Genomic DNA, 17,439 nt, shown 5'->3' with positions numbered 1-17,439 from the left:
TTTCACATGAGCTAGAAACAAAAGCCTCAGGCAGAGCATCTTTCCCAAGCCTTCTCCCTCTAGAGGTAATCTACCAAGTCTAACAAAAGCTAAGTGCAAGAACAAATTATTGCTAATACCACATGGTTGTCAATGGCTAGTTCATTAGAAGATTCTGAGCATTTGGTCTGTCTCCCCCCACCCCCCCGGTGACTCCTGTGTACCTTTCTAAAAATCCACATAGAGAGGCATCTGCAGGGAAAGTGGACGGGGCTATGAGTGGGGAGGGAGAGTCAGTTAGCCAATGTGTAAAAGGCTGACTGTAATGTGTGAGCATAAGGTGGACAGTGTGTACAAGGGGTGGTGAGAGTGAAACAAAGTAGTGTGTGCTGAATGTTGCCAGGGACCTCCACAAGAGCTTCTTGGGTACACAGTTCAGTGGCTAGCAGAGGAGCTTACAATTGTACATCATATTATGCCCACAGTAATGACTACATTCACAAAATCTTGTCCCAGCATGCACAAGTCTCCTTCAGAAACATGGGAAAGATTATCTGGGGCAGTTGGTTCACTGATAGTTTAAATATTCTAATAAAGCACCAAGAGGGGAATTATTCAACAAACCCACTTGCAGAAACTGTAGCATTGTAATGTGCCCATATTTCACAATATGCCTGTCTGTGTACAGATAGAACAACTGGTACAGTGTACTGATTGTGACACTGAAATAAAATCCACAGAGTATTGATTTTAATGATTACTGGTAACAATGATTAATTATTAGAGTCCAAGGCCAGAAGAGACCAGTGTGTTCATCTCGTTTCACTTCTCTGTATAACGCAGGCTGTAGGACTTTTCTGAGTTAATTCCTGTTTTCAACTAGGACATATCTTCTAGGTAAAAGAACCCATCAATCTTGATGCAGTTGATTCAGAAAAATTCAAAGTAGTTTTCACAACAAATAAATATCCTTCTCCCTCCCTCTTCTTCCTCTCTTCCTAAGCAGCATTTTCAGCACTGCCCTCCCTAAGCATTCAAAAATCATGAGTCGAAACCACAAAATTAGATTGACTTAGGTTGTTTTTTTTAATAAATATGAATTTGGTTTGGTAAGTATTAATTTGCTATATGGTTTTTGAGCCTTTAAGAGTGCATGTTTTGAAGATTTTTCTCTGCAACCATGAGGGGTAGAAACTTAAAAAATGAATGTTGATTCTCCCATAATTACATGACACCAAAGTTTGTGAGACTTGTGATAAAACAATCAGTTTTAGCAACAATTGGCTGCAGTTGGGGGAGTTTCACCCTGAGAGGGCTGGATTTGTCCCTGTGTGTACAAAATCATGTGGTTGCTATGGGAATCACCACTTAGAACCTCCTGACACTTTTACATTAATAGTCTCATATGTAACATTTCAATACAGTTTTTTGCACTTGGTTTACTTTATATTTATTTAAGAAAAGAAGTGGGAAAAGGAACCAAGGTGCCAGTGTGTTTATCTGCCTTTGCTTGTTAGACTATCTAACTCAGCAATCAATGTTCACTTCAAATTTAGCACCCTTAGCACTTGACAAATTGAACCAGAAGGACCATGGTAGTATCAAGAAGGCTGAAGACCTAGACTCCTTCTGACATTGTCTTTAAGGGTATGGTTGATGGAGGGAATTCAGATTGCAATGCAGGGACGATCCTGTGCATGAATTCAGTCTGTTAGAAAATTCCTGTGCTGTGCATGTGGAGCAGCTATTCCCATTCAATTTATTATTGGCATGGCAAGTTACAAAATATAAACTCCTCAGAGTTAGGTGCTTTGAAAAGGAACATGTAAGCTGACGTACTGGATGTGACCATGAGAGTAACAGTGCAAGAAAACCCACTGTTGATAGATGGGAGGTAGTCTGCCCCCAGGAAGGTCTCATCATAAATATTTTAGAGATTGGCTAAACCCTCTGAATCATGAGGCTTTTTTATACCTTTTTGAAAAAAAAATTGCATAGTTTATTCATTTTAACCATTTTCCCCCCAAAAGGAAAGAGTTAATCCTCACTGAGGGCTATATACATGCCAAGACTGAAGATTTAAATCAAACTCTGCAACACTACTATATTTATATAATATTTGAAAATGGGGCTTTGTAAGAGTCATGTTGATTGCAGTTGTGTTGCAAGCCAAATTTTATCAACGGAATAAAAATGCAGTGTTAATCATTGCTGATGTTGGATAAACTATTTAAATGCATAAACACTATGAATGTTTGAAAGAAATCTAACAGAATATAGAGTTGTTGTAGCCATCTTGATCCCAGAATATTAGAGAGACAAGTCAGGTGAGACAATGTCTTTTATTGGACAAACTTCTGTTGGTGAGAGAGACAAGCTTTCCGGAGCTCTTCTTCAGGTCTGGGAAATGCACTTAGAATGTCACAAATAAATATTATCTGTTCCACCTTGTATTTAGTTGTGTCTTCCAGAGCATCTTTCCCAGACCTGAAGAAGAATTCCGTGTAAGCTGGAAAGCTTGTCTCTGTCACCAGCCGAAGTTGGTCCTCTAAAGATATTACTTCATCCAAATGGACTCTCAGAAATGTAACAGTGCAGACGCTGCCACCTATTGACAAAGTACATTATTGTAATATAAACAAATACATCTGGAAACTAAACCTGAAAAAAAGATGGATTTAGTAATAGATGCAAACTGATAATGTCTGCTAACTCAGCTAGAACACTTTCTGGTAAGTTTTGAAACCTATTGTTTTAATTCTGCTGCTATAAGGAATACATCCCTACTTTGGGCTTTGGTCATGACTAAGCATCTTTTATAATATAATTTAAATGACAATAGTTGAAACTGTCATCTTGTGGACCAGCTGGCACAGAGCATTGCCAATGAGACACAGGAATCATTTTTCTTTACTGGCCAAATCTGACCTAATGTAGGTCAGTAGGCCAGTAACAAATGCTAGTTAGGATATGACAGCAGAATGGCAATCCATGAGAAAGAATTCACGGTCTCATGGTAGTGGGCCGGTGTTCAGATTTTTAGAGTACATCATCATCATCATCATCATCACTGGCCACCTTGATGGCAATATCAGCCAAGGACTGAAAGTGAGGACTGAATGGGCATGGACACAGAACTACTCTCTAGCCTGAGCACTAACACTACTGCATTACATAGCCAGTGATGGTCTGCCAATATTTCAGAGAGGCTCCCCTGTACCTGTTTTCCTTAGTCTATGATAAACCCTGTGTTCTAGTATTGAATGAACTTGCATTTAGAAGGGATAAGAAAATGATGAATCCATTCGGTTATTTTCACATTTAAACAAAAAATGTTCTCTCATAATTATAACTGAAGAGGGGACAGCAACATTTAGCAATTATACTTCTATTAATCTGGCCTTACTGGAAATATTTCTACTTGTATTCCTGAAAAATAAACTTTGTGTATTGATAGCATAGCACAGCACTCAACTTTTTTAGCCTGAGCATTAAGTACATTTGTAGACCAGTGCTCTGTGAACTCTATAGCCTTCCATTGCCCTTCCAGGTATTGTTGCAGGTGCTGGTTTTAATCTACAAAGCCCTAAGTGGTTAGGGACCTGGTTACCTAAGAGATGTTCTCTCCCTCTGAGACATACTTCCACAGTTATCACTGTTAACATGAGCAGAGGTGCTGAAGCTTGGGCTCTAGGAACAATCAGACCCAATAAAACTGTATTTCCAATGTGATTTAGATAGTCTTATTCTATATGCTGATTTGCGAGCTAGGAACTTCTTTGGGTTTTGTTTTTTGTTAGTGAAGAGCAAGGAATGTGTCTGAAAGGATGTTCAGCATGAAATAACTGACTTTTCCTGGCGGGTATTTGCCTTAACTACATCTATGTTAAACAGTATCAGAACATGTGACACTTTAACGGTCATGTATCAAATCAGGATTTATCCTAGTCCTAACTATAAACTGTTTGTAAAACTGGTTGGAAAACCATTCCCAGAGAGTAGTTATTAGTGGTTTGCAGTCAAGCTGGAGGGCATAACAAGTGTGGTCATAGAATCCTAGAAGATTAGGGTTGGAAGAGACCTCAGGAGGTCATCTAGTCCAACCCTCTGCTCGAAGCAAGACCAACCCCAACTAAATCATCCCAGCCAGAGCTTTGTCAAGCTCGCCCTTAAAAACCTCTAAGGAAGGAGATTTCACCACCTCCCTAGGTAACCCATTCCAGTGCTTCACCACCCTCCTAGTGAAATAGTTTTTCCTACTATCCAACCTAGACCTCCCACACTGCAACTTGAGACCATTGATCCTTGTTCTGTCATCTGCCACCATTTTGAACAACCTAGCTCCATCCTCTTTGGAACCCCCCTTCAGGTAGTTGAGGGCTGCTATCAAATCCCCCCTCACTCTTCTCTTCCCAGTTCCCTCAGCCTCTCCTCATAGGTTATGTGCCCCAGCCCCCTAATCATTTTTGTTGCCCTCTGCTGGAATCTCTCCAATTTGTCCACATCCTTTCTGTAGTGGGGGCAGGAGGCTGGCACAAAACTGGACACAATACTCCAGATGTGGCCTCACCAGTGCTGAATAATCACTTCCCTCAATTTGCTGGCAGTGCTCCTACTAATGCAGCCCAATATGCCATTAGCCTTCTTGGCAACAAGGACACACTGTTGACTCATATCCAGCTTCTCATCCACTGTAATCCCCAGGTCCTTTTCTGCAGAACTGCCACTTAGCCAGTCGGTCCCCAGCCTCTAGCAGTGCATGGGATTCTTCTGGCCTAAGTGCAGGACTCTGCACTTATCCTTGTTGAACCTCCATCAGACTTCTTTTAGCCCAATCCTCCAATTTGTCTAGGTCACTCTGGACCCTATTCCTACTTTCCAGCATATCTACCTTTCCCCACATCTTAGTGTCATCCGCAGACTTGCTGAGGGTGCAGTCCATCCCATCATTCACATCATTAATGAAGATGTTTAACAAAACTGGACAGACCCTTGGGGCACTCTGCTTGATACTGGCTGCCAACTAGACATCGAGCCATTGATCACTACCTATTGAGCCTGACGATCTAGCGAGCTTTCATGCAATCCATACTTTTTTAACTTACTGGCAAGAATACTGTTGGAGACTATATCAAAAGCTTTGCTAAAGTCAAGACACATCACATCCACTGAAGGAAGTGCTGGCCGTCCTTCCCACAGCCCCCATGGGCCTGGAGCAGAGAACCATGGCCAGTGGGAGCCACGATCGGCCGAACCTGCGGATGTGGCAGGTAAATAAACTGGCCCGGCCCGCCAGGGGCTTTCCCTGAACAAGCAGCAGACTGGCTTTGAGAAGCACTTTAGATAATGGCATAGATAGTACACTTATAAAGTTTGCAGATGATACCAAACTAGGAGGGGTTATGAGTGGTTTGGAGAATAGGATTAAAATTCAAAATGATCTGAACAAACTGGAGACATAGTCTGAAGTAAATAGTATGAAATTCAAGAAGGACAAATGCAAAGTACTCCACTTAGGAAGGAACAATCAAGACAAAATGGGAAATGACTGCTTTGGAAGGAGTACTGTAGAAATGCATCTTGCCGTTATAGTGGGTCACAAGATATATATGAGCCAACGGTGTAATGGTGTTGCCAAAAAAGCAAACATAATTCTGGGGTATATTAGTAAGAGTTTTGTAAGCAAGACATGAGAAGTAATTCTTCCACTCTACTCCTTGCTGATAAGGCTTCAGCTGGAGTGTTGTGTCCAGTTCTGGATGCCACATTTCAGGAAAGATGTGGACAAAATGGAGAATGTCCAGAGGAGAGCAACAAAAATGATTAAATATCTAGAAAACATAACCTATGATGAAAAATTGGGGCGGAAAAAAAGTGTTTGTTTGGTTTTCAGAAGAGAAGACTGGGGATGGGAGGGCATGATAACAAGGACATAAAATGTTATTACAAGGAGGAGGGAGAAAAATTGTTCTCATTAACCTCTGAGGGTAGGACAAGAAGCAGTGGGTTTAAATTGCAATAAGGGAGGTTTAGGTTGCACAGTCAGAAAAGTTTCCCAATTGTCAGGCCCCAACTCCTACCTAGATCTCCTGGGCAAACTCCAGCTCCCAGCCGGTTCCAACTTCAGGCAGCACTAGGTGAGTCCTGTTTCAAGTGCGGGGGGGGGGGGGAGGGCTGGGGCCCTGCAGTGTTGAGAGAGGGGAGTCCACCATGGGTGAAGTTTGGGGGTGGGGGGTCATGCAGTGTCACTGCCACTGCCTTCCCCCATTTCTGCCAGTGCCGAGCTGCTCTGCTCTGCCTAGATGGGGAAATGTCTGTCCTCAGAGGTGCCATTTATGGGAGGAAGGGGGGGAACTGTCCTGGCCCCCCAGGATAGTATAAATCCGGGGGCAAATTTGTCTCTTTCATCCCTCCCTTGAACCCATGCATCCTTTATCCAAAATACTCATTTGACACTGAAGTTAAATAGGTGTTAACAAAATCAGACAAAACAGCTTTTCAAAGTGGTATTTAAAATCCCTTCCTTTCTCCATTGCTCAATTTTCTGTCTCTTGTCTTGTGATGTTATCATTTCATAGTTCTTCTGTTATCATGGGCTTTGTCTGGATTAGCATTTGTCCTCCTGTTGTAATTGATTGCCAATTGCTTGTTATGTGACTATAGATGCAAACATTTGCAAAGTATCAGGACATGGTGGCTCAGCCTCAGGCAAACCGCAAAACTTTGTGCCCCAGAACAAACATTTGTGAAGAACCTCAGTTATCAACACAATTAACATTTATGATCAATTAGCTCAAATTATAACAGGACCACCAACTCTAGTCTAGACAAAGCCAAAGCATGAGTCCCCCATGTTAGACAGGACCTGGATTTTTAATATAAAAGGAGGCAACATAAATGTGTCTTCCCTCCCCAAATCAAACAAAAACAAACATACAAACAAACAAAAATGCATAGGCCCCCAAATCTTTGTGCCTTCTTTACACATCAGAAGAAAATCAAACAAAAGCACAGTCTCAGTTATTGCCCCTTTACAGGTTTCAGAGTGGTAGCTGTGTTAGTCTGCATCAGCAAAAACAATGCAGAGTCCTTGTGGCACCTTAGAGAATAACAAATGTATTTGGGCATTAGCTTTCGTGGGCTAGAACCCACTTCATCAGATGCATGGAGTGGAAAATACAGGAGCAGGCATAAAAAAATGAAAAGATGTGATTTGCCTTACCAAGTGTGAGGTCAGTCTAACGAGACAATTCAATTGACAGCAGGATACCCAGGGAGGAAAAATAACTTTTGAAGAGGTAATGAGAGTGGCCCATTTCAGACGGTTGACAAGAAGGTGTGAGTAACAGTAGGAGGAAATTAGTATTGGGGAAATTAGGTTTAGGTTTTGTAATGACCCATTCACTCCCAGTCTTTATTCAGGCCTAATTTGATGGTGTCCAGTTTGCAAATTAATTCCAGTTCTGCAGTTTCACGTTGGAGTCTGTTTTGGAAGTTTTTTGTTGAAGAATTGCCACTTTCAGTTGAGTGACTGGGGAGACTGAAGTGTTCTCTTACTGGTTTTTGAATGTTATGATTCCTGATGTCAGATTTGTGTCCATTTATTCTTATGTGTAGAGATTGTTCGGTTTGGCCAATGTACATGGCAGAGGGGCATTGCTGGCACATGATGGCATATACACCTCTACCTCAATATAACGCGGTCTTCAGGAGACGAAAAAATCTCACCGCGGTATAGGTGAGGCCGCGTTATATCAAACTTGATTTGCCCCCCCATTCCTTGTTCCCTGACTGCCCCTCCAGATACCCTCATCCCTAATAACCCCCAGTATCCCACCCAACCCCCCTGCTTCTTGTCCCCTGACTGCTCCGACCCCTATTTCCCGCCTCCCCCACCCCCCCGCAGGCACTCACTGGCAGCATCAGGAAGCAGAGCAGGCTAGTGGCATTCTGTTACTTTCTTTATTGGGCCTGTCTTGTAGTACGTGACTTCTGGGTACTCTTCTTGCTCTGTCAATCTGTTTCTTCATTTCACCAGGTGGGTATTGTAGTTTTAAGAACGCTTGATAGAGATCCTGTAGGTGTTTGTCTCTGTCTGAGGGATTGGAGCAAATGCGGTTGTATCTTAGAGCTTAGCTGTAGACAATGGATCGTGTAACGTAGTCTGGATGAAAGCTGGAGACATGTAAGTATGTATAGAGGTCAATAGGCTTCCAGTATAGGATGGTGTTTATGTGAACATCACTTATTAGCACTGTAGTGTCTAGGAAGTGGACCTCTTGTGTGGACTGGTCCAGTCTGAGGTTGATGGTGGGGTGGAAATTGTTTAAATCTTGGTGGTGAAGATGTCATCAATGTACAGCAAGTAGAGTAGGGGTGTTAGGGGATGAGAGCTGAGGAAGCATTGTTCTAAGTCAGCCATAAAAATGTTGGCATACTGTGGGGCCATGCGGGTACCATACCAGTCCCACTGACTTGAAGGTATAAATTGTCTCCAAATCTAAAATAGTTGTGGGTGAGGACAAAGTCACAAAGTTCAGCCACCAGGTTTGCCGTGATGGTATCGGGGATGCTATTCCTGATGGCTTGTAGTCCATCTTTGTGTGAAATGTTCGTGTAGAGAGCTTCTACATCCATACTGGCTAGGATGGTGTCTTCTGGAAGATAACCAAAGGATTATAGTTTCCTCGGGATGTCAGTGGTATCTCAAAGATAGCTGGGAGTGCTGGTAGCGTAGGGCCTGAGGAGAGAGTCTGCATAGCCAGATAATCCTGTTGTCAGGGTGCCAATGCCTGAGATGATGGGGCATCCAGAATTTCAGGTTTATGGATTTTGGGTAGCAGATAGAATACCCCTGGTCGGGGCTCTAGGGGTGTGTCAGTGTAGATTTGTTCCTGTGCTCCTTTAGGGCATTTCTTGAGCAGATGTAGTTTCTTTTGGCAATCCTCAGTGGGGTCAGAGGGTAATGGCCTGTAGAATGTGGTGTCAGAGAGTTGTCTAGCAGCCTCTTGTTCATATTCCAACCTATTCATGATGACTACATGAGTAGGTCACGATGACTACATGAATAGGGATCAATCTTAGATAATTTTCACCACTCACTTCCCTTTTGGGGAAGTAATAATTAAAAAGCTATTCTGGGACTGGGGTAGAATTTATGGTGCAAATTTAGGTCATTTGATCAAGAGGTTCACAATATATGTCCTCCCTCTGCATTATGAATTTTTTAATTTTAAAGTACTCTAAAATCCACATGCATAATAAGATTATCTAGGATATTGGTATGCCACAACAGGGCAATATATACCTCAGTTACTGTCCCCCCCCAATAAGAAGAAAATTTTAATTTACAGTTGCTCTAAAACTGATATGCACAGTGAGATTACCTTGAACAATGGTATTCCACAACTGAAGCTGAGGTAGAGGGGAACTTCCATTGAAATGAATGGATCATTTCACACCAACCAGTGCTATTGTGTTAGACTGTTCATCTCTTTGGAGCATCCTAATTCATCTGAGCACACCCCACTGGGGTGAATGGGCCATTCCACACATCAACAGTATTCCTGTACTGCAGAGGGTGTGCAGAGCTCCTTCTTTTACACTAGCTCCCTGAAGTAAATATGAAGTCTGCAGCTCCCTGCTACTCCTCTTGCTGCCTCCAGCTGGTAAACGTGCTCCTCGCAGCCCATCAGTTACCATCCTCCTCTCTTTCCAATGCTCTTCCAGCCCTACTGGAGGCATGGTGGACCCAGGAGGAGAGCAGAGCTGACAGCCAAAGTGGCAGATCATTCCCCTCCCACAGGTGCCCTCCAATCATGCCCCCTCACTAACACCTCTTTCTCAAGAAACAAGGAAATTAACTGCCCAAAAACATGGTTAATGCAGGTCTTGTTCACAGCCTTTTCCAGTATAGCTATGCCAGTTAGACTCACTCCTACTTAGTACCCTCTTCAACTCATGAAGTGTGTTTCAGATTCCTGCTGGCACTGACAGTCTGACGTGCCTTCTTTGGCTTGTCAGATTGGGTTTATATCTGGTGGTGAACCATAGTGCCATTCATTAGACTGCTTCACAGGCTGGTGAACCACCTGTGGTTCATTAATTTTATACCAGTGTAACTCCACTGATTTCATTGGGGTTACTCCTGATTTACACTGCTACAAGTGAGGAGAGAATCAGGCATAGGCACTGACTCCATGGATGCTCCAGGGCTCAAGCACCCATGGAAAAAAATAGTGGGAGTGATCAACACCCACCAGCCACAGTTGTTCAGCTGGACCACCATTCAGCTGTTCAGCAGCTGGCATGGGACCTCGAGGGAGGGGGTGGAGCAGGGACAGGAAGAGGTGGAGCGAGGATGGGGTCTTGAGGGAGGGGATGGAGTGTGGTGGGGCCTTGGGGAAAAGTGGGTGTGGAGCATCCACCAGGAAAAATAAAAGTTAGTGCCTATGAAGAAACTAATTCATTAATGAATAGATAGATAATTAATTGAGACTAGGAGCCAAATTCTGCCCTGCTTTGTACCTAATGCAATGGTGTTGATATCATTGGCATGAAAAGAAGTACAAGAATTTGGCCCCTAATAAACATATAAGACAGTAAGTAAATTAAACTAGTCAAGTAATTTAAACCTAAACTACACAAGCATGGTTTAAAAAAAAATTGTCAAAACTGTTTTTGATAGAAAACTGGGTTTTTAACTAAACAAAGTTTTGAACAGAAAGTGACTGTTTTTTCTTGAAACCCAACAGAACAAATTTTTCTTTGTTTTTATCTTTTGACTAAATGTCAAAATTTCTAATGCGGGGAGGGGGGAACCTTCATTTTTCACCCAGTTCTAGGTAAGGGTAATTTCAGATACTCCTGAGGCCTCCTGCCCTGACAGGTTTTATAGTTTCATAATTACTATCTTCTTGCCCCTGGAGAGGGAGAATATGTTTTTCTTCTCCCTTTTTGCAGTATGGGAAGCCTGTACAACCAACAAGATACTCAGGCTCTGATCCTTCAAAAAGTTCCTTTTGATAGGTCTATTCCCATGTCTAATGGTCAGCATGGGCATAACTCTTTGTAGGATCAAGGCCAAACTGTTAACTTCAGGGAAAATAGTAAAAATGACTCTACAAAAAGTGCTATCAAATGCACAAAGTCAGCAAACATATTGAAACTGGGAAAGACATTTTTTTTTCTTAACTACATGTTGGTTAGAGAAAAGTTTCCTGTTACTTGTAACTACTGTGTTTTTAAAAATCAGACAGAAGTGTGTGTTTGAAGTTGATTCTGGCCTTTTAGAAAACAAAACAAAACAAATTATCTTAAATTTTGCAGGCATTCAAGAATATAGTCAATAGAAAATTAGCATATTATTAATACCTAATATCTTAACTAGTAATCATTGTTTTCACTGGGGCGTAAACATTCCTTACCATTTAATGCATCATAAAAAGCTCAATTGCCTATTAATTGCTAATGCAATTTGAAGCTAACTACATGATAATACATTATCTCTTGCAAGCCTCTTCAATCTTAATTGTGTCCTTTAATAATAAACCAATGTGCACTGAACATGCAGCCACTAAATCAAATGTCTATACGAGACAATTAAAGGAATTTGCAGTGTTGTTGTAGCAGTGTTCATCCTAGGACATTAGAGAGACAAGATGGGTGAGGTAACATATTTTATTGGACCAACTTCTGTGGATGAAAAAGACAAGCTTTCAAGCAGCACAGAGCTCTTTTTCAGGCTTTAAAAAAGATATTACCTTATCTACCTTGTCTCTCTAAGTAAAGGAATATCATTTAAGTGTTATATAAAGCACACATAGCTACATAATATTCTGCTAGTGATAATCTTGTGTCACATCCCTTTCTAATGAGTCCTTTGTTGAAATGGAGATCAATCACTTATGTTTTTGGTCAGGTACTGGTAAGCCTCTGTGTGGTCCTTGGCCCGGTGTGGTTTTATCCACAGTCTGCTTTACAGGAATTTTAGGGAAAGCAATTCTGGTCTTTGAATTCATGACATTTCTGTGTGCACTGTGGTCTGGCCTTGAAAAGGGCTGTCTTTCCTCCAGTGTATTATAGATTACAGTATCAGGGTTCTCTAAGACCCCCATGTGGGGAACCATGTGGATAGCATTGACAGCTCATATTAGTGAAATGCCAGCTGCTCTTTGTGCCTTGCTTGCTCGCATGTTGGTTTGCTCTTACCAGGAGGAAACTCTCAGTGAGAAGCAAAAAGGTTGTGTTTCAGCTATTTTTTTAAAATCCATTCTAATTGCTTTTTTTACATTCCTATTGTTGGATCATATTGGTTTGCTTCTGGCAGAACACTCTAATTGGTGTTGCCAGTCTTCAGATTTTGATCTTGTGTCTGATATTATATTTTGTTTAATACATGCTATTAAGCAAGAATTAATGAGACAGCTGAATGTCAGTGTGAGAATGGACCTTGATAAGATCCAGTTGCTTTCACTGCAACTGACTGAAAACTTATTCTTTTTTAAGTGATATACTTTCTTAAATTTTATACACAACTACAGCTTTATAATTGTACCTCTTATTCTTCCTCTCTATCTGAGGTTTTACTGGAAAAAATCTCAGTGCCCTGAGTGGGAATTTTGCTAGGATGATGCCTGCTGCATTAGGGCCATCATAACGCTCAAAAACTTCTCTGCCTATTAATTTCACACCAGTCTCAACTGGGCCTTTTCACAAATTAATCTCCTTCTGTTCCCTCATATGTACACAGGGGTGGCTAGTGTGATGTCAGATTTGATTTGAAGAAATGTGGGACATCTGATTTCTTTATAAAGAGAATTTATTTTAGAAAATACTTTAATACTGGGGCAGATTTTCATATGCATGATTTAAATACCCATTTATCTTATGTTTTTTTCATAATTTTACTTATTTTATTCTAATTCTGTTTGTTTCATATGAATACATTAGGTGACAGATCTAGAGGAAATGTAACAATTATGAAAGCCAGAAAATACTATAAAATAATATTTTTCATTTACCCTTAAATATCTTCAGTTTCATATCCAGAGAGTAGACTATAATACAGTGTAATATTATCTGGAGCCACAGCAAGAGGGGGAAAATGATATAACCATTACAAGAATTTTAAAAAGCCACTTAAATAGAAAAAATTTCCCAGTAGACTATCACAGTAGGTTGCAGCATATAAAATCCCAACTCAGACTAGAAGAAGATAAACATAACTAAACCCAAGGGCCAAACAACCCTTGTTAGGTTTTTCTAAACAAACACAGATGTCCCATAATATTCCAGCAATGTCTGTTTTAACGTTATCCAGAAGCAAAGGGGAGACAATCTTAAAAAAAAAAAAAAAAGAAAAAAAAAAGAGGTAAACTTTCAACCATCAATTAAGAGAAAAGAAAGAAAAAAGGTAAGAACTCTGAAGTAAATCTTCCTCGTTTCCATTCAGGATCAAATCTGTTTAACATTGCTTCCATCCTTTCTTTTGCACATCTGAGGGCTATCAGAAACTGCTCACATCCTGTCAATAATTGTCCCTCCAGGGAACATGGACCCTCTGACTCCAGTTCCACTTATCATGAGACATACATTTAAATTAGGCTCAGGAGCCTGAGATTTGGGTATTTTACTACTATGCTATAAAGCAGAGGTTCTCAACCTGTGGTCTACGGACAACCAGTGGTCCACAAACTCCATTCAGGTTGTCCCTCTAAGGTGCAGTCGCATATGAGAGAATGAAGGGCTACCCACCTAATTAGGTGCCTGGACCCCAGGGGCGCTCTAGGCATTTTGCCGCCCCAAGCACGGCAGGCAGGCTGCCTTCGGCGGCTTGCCTGTGGAGGGTCTGCTGGTCCCGCGGCTTCGGCGCGTGGCGTGCTGGGGCCTGGAGTTGCCCCTGCTGGACCCTGGAGCAGATGTACATGTAAGGTGAGGTGGTGGCATTGGGGGGAATAGATGGGAAGGGGCAGTGGGGTGACAAGAGGGAGGGGGGTAAATTTGGGATGTGCAGGGCTGCAGAGGCCAGAGAATGAGGCAACTTTCCCCTGCTCCAGGGCCGTAGCTGCCAGGGATAGATGGCCCTCCTTCCCAGCCCCAGCTCAGGGGCTGCTGCAGCAGGGGAGAGAGGACACATCCATTGCATTAGAAAGGTAAGATTATTGATATTAAAATATGAGTGGTGTGCTCTTTTTTGTAGAACAAAAAAAGTGTATTATTATTAAGGTATTTTTTAAGTAGCACTTTTATCCAAAGTGCTTTACAATAGTTAGCTAACAGTATAAACAACATTTGGAAAGCTCATTAAGTGGTTTGCTAAGACCCCCCAGCAATTTTCAAGTGGTCCATGGAAAAAAAAAGTTTGAGAATCACTGTTATAAAGCTTTAAGTTCTGCATTATCAGTGTGGGTCTAGTGAAATCAACAAAATCACATCAATGTAAAACTAGAGTTACACAGTAGGGAATCGGGTCCTTAACTTTATATGATAGAAATCTTACTGTAAAACTCAAAACAAATGTAAGATTTTAACTTCTGAGTCGACTGTGCATTATTTTATTTATCTGTCAAAAGTACCCTAAATTTTCTTTTTATTTTTCCCAGTCACAGACAAAGACTAAATCTTTTGTCCTTAATATCCTGCAGAATGTTTCTCATGAGATGTCTGCAGATGAGATACCTTCCAGGATCCCAATATTTGCTACAACAACTTGAATACCCGAGGTTCCTATCACTAACATATAACACTGATAAAGTGTCACCATCCAGCCCCAGTTCACGGAGGCATATGCCTGACTCTGAGTACATTGTTAGCACCACTGAGATAAGATTAAGGGCCTAATTCAGCACTATGTTACTCCAGTTTTATGCTGGCGTCATGTCCTTGATAAGACTTTTTGTATGTTTTAAGTTTGGCATATTGTTATATACCCGGCTTGAATAGGTTATAGTCACTACTGAGGAGCCTCCTTTATTGTGTCCTATTGTTGTCTCCTTCCTACACTGTATAACGGTGCATATCCAATCTTTTAATATAAAACAGCATGGAAAGTGAGGTCTTGCCTATTAAACACAAAAAAAAGTCAACACCAGGGATTAGAGGAGCACAGAGTTTCACTGTAAGTTTTCCTCCATGATGAGGGTCCATTGAGGGTACAGAACAAGCAAAGTAATGTGACCTGCTCAATATCTGAGGCCTGCAGGTCAAAGGGGAGATTGGGTATAAACATCTGCTTAGAGCTGGCAAAAATATTTCAAATTTCAAAAAACACACACAAAAATCAGGAGCAAATAAGTCATGTCTTCTATGCATGTGTTTGAAATACAAACAATGAATGATGGTATGTCATGCTGTGACATAAATAATTTATTAGTGCTCATATGAGTGCCCTGCCTAATGCTTGACTGACAAAGCCCAAATAAGTACAGATAAAATGTTTACCATTGTGTATTTTATGTTGCAGGACAAACTGTTTTGGAAATGTGTTAAGAAGTTCTAAAGGATTTTATTAGAACTAGTTTTTATATCCCTCATTTGTAAAACCAGGTACCTTAATTACCATGAGTTCAACTGCACAAGGCACAAAGACAGCGATAAAAATAATCCCTAAAATGGTGTTGTATATGTGCAGCTGAGATGTTTTTAAAGTCTGTTATCTTGGGACTTACCATGACTCAAAGCAAGTGGTATGTTTCCCATTGAAAAGGGGGTAATTGAATGTCCAGCTGAATGATATGCCTCTCTCTAGCCCTGCTCTCGCATGAGATAAGACCTTAAAGTTCTAACATTATGATGTACAGCTGTCATTGGCCATGGGCTGAATATTGCAAGGGTGAATTTTTGGGAGAATATTCCAAATTTTGGGAGAGAAGACTGAAACATTTCTGGCTGGCTGATTTAAAATGTAGTGGCTCAGACATTCGCAATGTTAAAAAAAGCCTTGTCCGGATGTATCAGAAGTAGGCAGATGAGGTGCTTAAAACTACATGATGCATTTATTCATTGCATTATTGTAGGTTTTTGTATAAATAGCACCTCAATATGTAGGGAATAAAATTTGTTAGCAATATTATAGGTATAATAATGCTTTATTTGCACGTTGGTTTAATATGATCCTTTGGGAATACTCTTTTGAACATATGTATTATTTCACTTAATCCATTTCATTTTAATTAGGATCAACCCAAGATTACAGCTGAGCATGAGGCATCAGCACAGACTACAGTGAAATTACAAAGTCTGAATAGCCATGGAGGTCTCATGGATTGACATTGCCTACTCTGTTTTGAGTCAAGTGCAGTATGATCTTTAAGCTGTTCCATAAACTGTCTCTAAGCAAGCTTTTGCATGTCAGTTTTCAGATTTACTAGTTTCATCTTCAAAGTCATCATAAAAAAATAATACCTATTTGATTTGTGAACAGCATGCATACTATGATTCCTGAATAGAGCCAATGTATTATGCAATCTCAGTAACTGTGTATATAAGTTATATTGTGGTGTATGTTTTTGTTACCCCTTTTTGACGTGAGTGGATAGTCAAAGATTGGGGCTCTGGGAATGTCTCAGTTGGGAGTAGACATTGATGACTGAGTCAGGTATTTTCTTTGATGTAATCTTGTTTATTTACAAGGAATATACAAAGTCCTGCTTCTCCAAATGCAGGAGGAACCAAAGGCAAAAAGAGCACTTTCTTAGTTTACTGGCTTGGTACCCCAGAACCAGTCTCAGGATCACACAATTATTATAGGCTTCTGTTTAGATTTCTTCAAGTTGTCTCTCTGGTATACACTTGGTTGGGGGATAGTGCTAACTTATTCTTAGAGTTATATTAATTGAAGGTTACATTCACAATCATCAATCTCAATAAGGCTTTAATTCAATTGACAATAAGGATTCAGCCACTTCATAACATTACATTGTGCATCACAGGACAGGTTTGTGCTTTTCGCTATCTATGTAATAGGAATTTATGGGTTGTAGAAGTGTGCAGCAAATCAGATACCTATCTGTGATTCACTTTAATAATAATAATTAGGGGTTGTGCGTCAAATATTTGGCCTGATTCATCATTGATCTTAACAGATTTGCACTAGCATAAAACGGGAATAAAACAGTGCATTGTTGTTAAAAACCGGCAGTCTCCTCAGCATTTGATAGATATCCTTAAATTTTGCTAATGAACTGAATTTTGAGATGTCTGCAATATCCAATGCACTGACTACCCCTGTCAAATTCAAATAGGTTTATTAAGCTATTGTTTCTCTGGAGAATGGGAATAGAAGGTGGCAGGGCCGCCCAGAGAATTCAGGGGGCCTGGGGCAAAGAAATTTTAGGGGCCCCTTCTATAAAAAAATTGCAATACTATATTCTCCTGGGGGCCCCTGTGGGGCCCACGGCAAATTGCCCCACTTGCTCCCCTCCACAGGCATCCCTGGGAAAAATAAACCTTCCGCATTTC

At 40.9% G+C, this 17,439-nt stretch overlaps 1 long non-coding RNA gene across 1 annotated transcript in view; it reads left to right on the top strand.

The window, feature by feature from the left end:
• The window catches only part of LOC123362845, a 29,140-nt gene extending 15,027 nt beyond the window's left edge, over positions 1-14,113 (top strand). The window contains exon 5 of the long non-coding RNA XR_006576599.1: positions 14,037-14,113. This is a non-coding gene — a long non-coding RNA (uncharacterized LOC123362845). The remainder of the gene's footprint in view (positions 1-14,036) is intronic.
• Positions 14,114-17,439: the final 3,326 nt, after the last annotated feature.

The sequence above is a fragment of the Mauremys mutica genome, chromosome 2 (genome assembly GCF_020497125.1).
Source record: "Mauremys mutica isolate MM-2020 ecotype Southern chromosome 2, ASM2049712v1, whole genome shotgun sequence".
Classification (NCBI taxonomy): Eukaryota; Metazoa; Chordata; order Testudines; family Geoemydidae; genus Mauremys; species Mauremys mutica.
This window is presented reverse-complemented; position numbering and strand designations above follow the sequence as displayed.